This window comes from Delphinapterus leucas, chromosome 14 (assembly GCF_059928025.1).
Source record: "Delphinapterus leucas isolate spDelLeu-1000000601 "Yukka" chromosome 14, BTC_Dleu_Yukka2, whole genome shotgun sequence".
NCBI lineage: Eukaryota > Metazoa > Chordata > Mammalia > Artiodactyla > Monodontidae > Delphinapterus > Delphinapterus leucas.
The window spans coordinates 85,103,903-85,112,491 of record NC_143142.1 but is presented as its reverse complement, the minus strand read 5'-3'; positions in this window follow the sequence as shown (position 1 = coordinate 85,112,491).

The window sequence follows — 8,589 nt, the reverse complement described above, 5'->3', positions numbered from 1 at the left end:
TCTGGGGTCTAGACTGGATCTATGATTTATTTATTTTTTTAACATAAGTGTGCAGAAGTAGACTAGCTAGACTAAAGGACAAGTACATTATGAAGGATTTTGATACATGTAACCAGATTTCCCTTCTGGCCGGTTGTGTCCATTGACATTATCACCTGCAAAAAATCAGCTTATCTGATTTATCACACCTTTAACAGGCTTGAGTGAATTCTTCAAAAAAAAAACCCAAAATAATTCAAGAGAGGCAGAAAAGGAGAAATGTAGGAATGAAAAACAGAGGAGGCAAAGAAGAAGGTTGGAGTGGATGTACTCATACGAGATAAAGGGAATTTCAAGGCAAAATGCATTACTAGAGATAAATAAGGGCACTTCATAATAATCAAAGGGTCAGTTGAACAGGAACACATGCCAATCATTCACCTGTGTGTGATCAATAATAAATGGAGCTTCAAAATTCGAGAGGTGAAAATGGACAGAATTAAAGGGAGAAGGAGACAATTCCATAATATAACTTGAGATTTTAACACTTCTCTCTCAAGAAATTGGTGGAGCAACTAGACCAAAATTCAGCAAAGACGTATATTATCTGAACAGTGCTATCAGCACCTCAGCTTATGTGTTATTTATATCAATTGTTAGAGCCACAAGGATGGGTCCTAGCCCTCCACGCTGTAGGCTTTTTAACATTCTGGGTGATAATCTAAAATTACTGTCCCTGTGGCTTTCTACAGGAGCTTCATCACTGTGCCTTGACTATGAGATAATGAATAAAAAGTAAGTTAGCGTAATGCCTGACACCTAGTAAGTGTTCAGTACATGCTAGTTATTATTGTAAAATCAAATAGACACCATGTGGCTGCCTGGCAGAATTTTAGGGGATTTTAAAAATGATCATGATTTTTATCATTACTGGAAATCAACCTGCCGTGGAAACATCATCCTGGACCAAGCCTCACTCAGAGTCCTTTCCGTACTTTTCCTGTATCCTTTCATTTCAAGTCTCCTTCCCAAACCATGATGAGCTCACAATCTTTTTAATATTTCATAGAGGCCTTAGGTGCCCATGCCAAACCTCAAAAGTACCAAATTACCTACATTTAATATTCCACCAAGAAAGGCACACATTTTTCCCCTTTCCCACGTTGCCCAGTTCTCACAGGCCTGAACCTATCCTAAGTGACAATCATCCAGACCTTCTAGGGTGTTCTGACGCTCTTGGTAGAAGGGGAATCACCAGGTCCACCGGGGTGGCGTTGCTGGTGGAAAAGGTCAGACCTGCACTCTCCACCTTTTGGTGCTATTAGGTCTTTCAAAATTAATGTCACACCTGTGCATGATTATTAGTAATATTCCGTGGTATATAAATCATCACTAAATTGAGCCAAGGGTCTTGCTTTTTTAAAGAAACTAGGTTGAAATGTTTGGTGAAGAGAAGAGTCCTTCTGTGGTGCACGTCATCTCTCCATAATTAGTGCATTCAGATTTTTTTCAGAGAAGATCAGTCAATAAAAGAAGGATAATAAATAAACTCAAGCAAATTGTGCCTTTCAAGTCTGTCAGTTGTCACACCTCCAGAAGAGTGTTTTCCTCTTGTTCTTCTAAGGAGCAAGGGTCATTTACTTATAGGTATGTGTTCAAGAGTAATGAGGCAAGTTGAAAAAGATCTTCCAAAATACTCCTAGTGAAATCTTATCGTTACTAAGAACTTATGAAAATTTAAAGCCATTTCCCTTTATTAAAACACATGAGCAGTGAAACTTGCTACATTGGCTTTCTGGAAACCAAAGGAAAGAAGCTTGCTTTGCTAAATTTCTCTAAGACAGAAGATACCTTGTGCGTTGGCCTCATTGAGCCAGGATGGTCCAAGAGGTTCTCAAAATGGCAGATTTAGAGGACAATCCTTGAGCCCTGTTCTGTGGTGGTAGCCAGAGTGACCAGACCCATGGTGGAGGGACTGAGAGAAATTGGGAAGGGTCAGTTCTCCTAAAAATCCCCCCTCCTCCCTGGTTTGTGCCTTGTACCCTACAGTCTATGCTCCTGTACTTGGGTGTAAGATTTCAATTCCACAAACACGAGTACGATGGGCTTCGTGAATGGAGCTATCAATGGCCTGACTACGGAATGGTGGTTAATGAGTAGCTTAATTAGATTCTGTCTCTTGGTCAAAATAACTTACATATCAAAAAAGAAATAGGGCTTCCCTGGTGGCGCAGTGGTTGAGAGTCCACCTGCCAATGCAGGGGACACGGGTTCGTGCCCCGGTCCGGGAAGGTACCACATGCCACGGAGCGGCTGGGCCCGTGAGCCATGGCCGCTGAGCCTGCGCGTCCGGAGCCTGTGCTCCGCAACGGGAGAGGCCACAACAGTGAGAGGCCCACGTACCGCAGAAAAAAAAAAAAAAATTAAAAGAGATAGATAGGTTTTAGAAGAAATAAAACAGAAAACAATTAACAATTTAAAAATATTTGTTCAGTATTTAAACTAATTTCAATTGTAATTGATTAAGTTAAAATTAATTTAATTTAAAAGTATGACCTTGAAAAGAAATATTTTCTCCAGCTTCATCATAGAAAGTGGCCCAGTAAGGGCAGCAGGAGAACCACTTCTGTCCTCCCCCACCTACACACTCCCACGTGTACACTAGGCTTCCAGACGATAGGCTGTAATGTTATACCCGTCCCACCAGTGCTCTTAGAAAGGTAATCTTCTCCATAGATGGGGTCTCAATGATATCAGGACAAAGGAACTAGCACAAGGGGCTTTCTGCTAATCTAATTGCAACAATTTGAGCATCACAGAGAAAATGGCACCCTTAATTCAAGTAAGATAAAGTTTTGAAAGTCTGTGAATTTGTAATGACACTCAGGAAGGAAAAGTTAATATCAAATGTACCAAAAAGTACTATGAATGCAATAGGGCATGTTTTGATTTTCATTGGTCTTTAAAAGTAGGGGACTGTTAGTGTATGAGTGCATGAGTGATTACTCTTTTGGGTCCACGTCTATTTATGAAGTACGGGTGTGTTCTTGTTTGGTGGCATTGCCTAGGTGAACAAGCCTAAACAAAGCTGGTCATGTGACGGTGGAATCTCTTGACAGCGTATCTCAGTGAAGATGCAATATCGTGATTAGGTCAGATGGACCTGAAGAAAGTAAGAAGTAGGCGTTCGTGTGGGGACTGCCTGCAGTTCCTAGTAGAGCAAAGGAGGGTGAAGAAGGTGATGGTATGGCAGAGGGTCTACTCATGACAGGGAAAGCACGTGTGGTCTCTTCATTAAGGTCACCTGTCCTGCAGAGGGGAGGAAATTAATGGTAGTATGCAGAATAACACATCCTTAGGGGACAGAGGGGAGATGTGTATAAAATTAGGAGGAGTAACGGACAGAACCTGATGGACTAAAGCTGAGATATCAGTTCAGGTTCTTTATCTCAAGAACATAGAGACACTTGCTCCCCACAGGGCATGGCTTCCCTCTGCTGGGTACTGTGCTCCACTCCTGCTTCTAAATTTTCAGTCTTTTTATTACTCTCCACCATCTGTTCCCAAAAGCTGAAGAACATTTGTGTACAGATGAGAATTTTCCTCAAGTGAGGCAGAACAGACAGCAGGCCGTAAATATTTTATACTTTCCAGGATCATTTTCTTTCAGAGTATTAAGAATTCATGCCGACAGCTGGTAATGGGTTATCTGAAGAATGCTTTGCTTAGTAAAGCATTTATCTTGGTAAAGGATAGGAAGAAAGAACTTGAATAAATTCAGAGCTGAGGTTTCAAAGTGCTACAGCATCATTTCATTCATCGTGGTAGACTCACCTACCTATTAACGACATTTTAAATTCTCCTCTCTGAGTATTTGTCTTCAACAATTTTTTTTGAAACAGTCTCCAACTTACAGAAAAGTTGCAAATAAGTGCAGTACAAAGAACTCTTTTTTCTTACACCATCTGAGAATAAGCTGCTGACGTGATGTCACATTACTTCCAAATCCTTTACTGAATATTTCCTACAAATAAGGATATTCTCCTACTTTAATGTGCTGAATTGTGTCTCCCCAGAATTCATCTGTTGAAATCCTAACTCCCAGGACCTCAGAACGTGACTGTGTTTGGAGATGGGGTCTTTTTTTTTTTTTTATAGACCTTTATTGGAGTATAATTGCTTCACAATACTGTGTGAGTTTCCGTTGCACATATGGAGATGGGATCTTGGAAGAGGTAGTTAAGTTAAAATGAGGTCATACGGGTGAGCCCTAATCCAGTATGGTGTCCTTATAAGTAGAGGAGATCAGGATGCAGACACACACAGAGGGAAGACCATGAAAGGATCGGGAAGAAGACAGCCGTCTACAAGGCAAGGAGAGAGGCCGCAGGACCAGCTCTGCCGATACCTTGATCTCTGACTTATAGATTCCAGGACTGTGCGAAAGTAAGTTTCTGTTGTTTAGCTTCTCAATCTGTGGTACTTTGCTGTGACAACCCTTGCAAACTAATACACCTACACAACCACAGTACACAACAAGTACAGCACACAGTTACAATACACAACCGCAGTACCCAGTACTCATACGTGTTAAATCCATATTTACTTCTACATCCATCTACGTGAATGGACAGCCACGGGTTCTTCCGGTGCCTCCATCTCTGATCCAACCACACAAGGCTCATTCTTGGTTTTTCCCTTTTCGTATTTGCGGCTCTCTTCTCTGATAGTGTTCCTTGGCTTGTAGCTGCATCCCCTCCAATCTCTGCGTCCACCTTCATGTGGACTTCCTTTCTCTGGATGCCTCTTTCAGTCTCTTAGAAGGATGTTGTCATAGGGTGCAGGGCCCACCCTAACCTACTATGATCTCACCTCAATCCTTACCTTAATTGCATCTTCAAAGAACCAGTTTCCAGTTAAGGTCACATTCTGAGGTTCCAGGCGAACAGGAGTTTTGGGGACACTCTTTAATGCAATACAGGATCAGCGTGGGGCTCGTCTTTGGTTCCCTACATCCACGGGCGGCTCTGACCACAGTGTCCATCAGACGGTTGCTCTTCATCCAGTCTCGCCCTGAGTAAGATGGTGATGTTCACTCTCATTCTTGTGGCTCATCGGACACTGGGAGGATGCATAAGCATGGCATACAGTTCTGGTCTCCAGTCCTGAGCTGTGCAAAAGTCTAATAGGTTCAGCTCCCTGTCCTTTATCCCAGCATAAAGGGATACCGGGATACTGACACTGAAATCTAGCATATCCGGTATGAACTCATTTTTGCTCTGTCCCTCTGTCCCCCACCAGCCAGGGCCACCTCCGAGCTCCTTTACTGTATCAGAGCCATCTTTATTCTTAGGCTAAAATTCTTAGGGTCATCTGTGATGTAGCAATTTGAGAATTTATGGCAATGAAATAGAAGCAACATGCCCTATAGTATGCTGATTGGGGAAGGAAATTATGGGGGCTACTTTCCTTTAAAGGTATATTCCCTTTGGATAAATTACGAGTTAGCTCAGAGTTGCTAAATGTATTATTGTAAATCATTATATTGTTCACAGCTTCAGTTAAAATAATCAAAATTTTTACTACTCTCCAAGTATTTAAAAACCAGGACCAGTAGCTATCACTAACTAGAGGGAAGGTCATTTATAGGGGGGCGGAAATAATAAGAAAAAAAGATAGTTTTTTTTAATGACATTTGATAAAGTAGAAGGGGGATAAAGGGCACATTTTTCTTTAAAAATATACTGTTGTGGTGGTGGTGTGATTTTTCCCAATTTCTCATTTCTACATCGTCCTTTTGCATTTTGACACTGCATACGTGGTTTACATATGTTAGACTGTCCCTGGTAAATAAAATTGAATTCTTGTGGTCACACATTTCCACTGTACAGAAAAATGTGGCATTAAGTTCAAAACTTCTAGTCTTAGTCAATGTGGATAGTTATTTTTGAACAAGGCAAGCAGATGAAGTGGCAATTGCAGATCCTGTTTACAAGCATACTGTATTCCAAGCCTCATACTCAGCTGAATATGTATATTCACCTCTGACCCTCACACTCCTTGGTCTCTGTGTCACCTGCCGATAAATTGACACTCAGCGAGGTTAAGTAAATTTACCCACGTCACTCAGTCATGTCAGTGGCAGAACAAGGATTCCATTTCTGGGTCTATGTTGCTGTGCCCCCAGCTACTTGACCATAAAACATTTACAGATTTTCGAAATAGAGACACAGATGTAGAGAACAAAGGTATGGAAACCAAGGGGGGAAAGTGGCGGGGGGCAGGTGGTGGTGGGATGAACTGGGAGATTGGGATTGACATATATACACTAATATGTATAAAATGGATAACTAATAAGAACCTGCTGTATAAAAAATAAATAAAATTCAAAAATTCAAAAACAAAGTGAGATCATATATATATAAAATGGAATATATATAATGGGCTATTACTCAGCCATAAAAAAGAATGAAATATTGCCATTTGCAGCAACATGGATGAATCCAGAGAATGACATTCTAAGTGAAATAAGTTAGGCAGACAAAGACAAATATCATATTATATCACTTATATGTGGAATCTAAAAATTAATACAAATGAATCTATATACAGAAAGACTCACAGACATGGAAAACGAACTTATAGTTACTGAAGGAGAAAGGAGGGAGATAAATTAGGAGTATGGGATTAACAGATACAAATGACTGTACATAAAATAAGCAACAAGGATTTACTCTACAGCACAGGGAACTATATTCAATATCTTATAATAACCTATAATGGAAAATAATCTGAAAAAAATATATAACCGAATCACTTTGTTGTACACCTAAAACTAACACAATATTGCAAATCAACTCTATGTCAAAAAAAATAAAAAATTTAAAAGATTAAAAAAAAAATTTACTGATTTTCAAATCATAGTTTAACACTATCTTGCAGCCAAAAGCAACAAGGAGAAGCATCTTTCTTTCTCCTGCCAGCCAGTGGCTCAGTGCTCCCGGCCCAGCACGCTGAGTGGGAGTGGGAGATCGGGGACCCGTCTCCCCACCTCCTCGTGCTTCTGGGACTGTATAGCTGATGCCCCCTCACATGTGAAAACAATCCCAGGGCAGGACCAAGCCAGACTCCCACAAGTAAAGTCATAATAAGAAACAAGGGCAGTGGGAAGAGATAGTCATAATGATAAAAGAAAATGTTCTATGCAGTATGCAGAGGAAAGATTTCATAGCACAAAGAAACCATTTCTCCTTTTCAGGGATAAATTCAGACCCTAAGTTTAAAATATAGTTGAACTCAATGACAAGGTTTTAAAACAGACACACAAAATAGCTTTAATTCTTCTCCAAATAGTTCTGCTCAATGTAATTTTGAACAAGGTATTTGAATGGCATATCAAAAATACTTCAGAGCTAAGGGTTTCTTTCTTTCTTTTTTTTTTTTTTTTTTTTGCGGTACGCGGGCCTCTCACTGTTGTGGCCTCTCCCGTTGCGGAGCACGGGCTCCGGACGCGCAGGCTCAGCGGCCATGGCTCACAGGCCGAGCCGCTCCGCGGCATGTGGGATCTTCCCGGACTGGGGCACGAACCCGCGTCCCCTGCATCGGCAGGCGGACTCTCAACCACTGCGCCACCAGGGAAGCCCTATTTCTTTTTTGATATGTAAGTTATTTTGACCAAGACACAGAATCTAATTAAGCTAAACCCTTTAAGCACATTAAACAGTTCTATCTTCCTTCTCATTCTGCAAATATGCTCAAATCTGAAGGCTGGTCTCCTACAAAGTGGAATGTACTGTTGGTTTCTTGGAATACTACTTCATAATGTCACAATTTCCATAAAGAGCCAAAGGGTATTTCTGAAGTCCATTGCAGGTAAGCAGAAAAATCACATGTGGGATGTCCCTCTGGCAGTCCTGTTAGGGGACTTCATGGTAACATCTGTAAAAGGCATTGAGGTGAACAAAGACCTGAATTATATTTTTGAACTCAAGAAATTCACTGCAGTTTTAACCTTGAGCAGATGCGTGACTGTGTCCATAATCTACCGTTAAATCCCTTCAGTTATTTCCAACCAAAGCTCCTAACATCCGATCAGCTGAATTATAGGGCAGCATAACTGTGGAATAACATCATCTGTGGTTTTAGGGTTTTCAGGGGAAAAAAGAGACAGCTCTACTAGAGTCAAGATTGTGGTGGGACTCAGTCAGTTACAGCCTGCTCTCTGTTCCTTTTCGACACTTGGCTCTAAATGGCTCTTCCACGGCTTGGAGCACAGGGAAAGCTCGGCTGGAGGAAAAGGCTTTGTTTGCTGCTTCCCTTTGGGCACACGGGGAGCCGGACAGAAGCTGCATCCAAGGCAACCTTTGCTCTCACCAGGAACAGTCAAATAATTTACCTCTGTGGCAGGTGAATTGCCCTTCCCGAACTGAGCTACCGTCTGTGTGCCAGTGTCTATTAAATGACCGCAGATGTCCTGTTAGCAGATGGGAGCGGAGCCCTGGGCAGCATGGCTGTGGAGGGACAAGGACGTGACATTTGAGTTCAGGGGAAATAGCTGTGCGAGCACAACCCAGGGATGTCCAGGACTGTGTGTTTACCGACCCCCTGCTA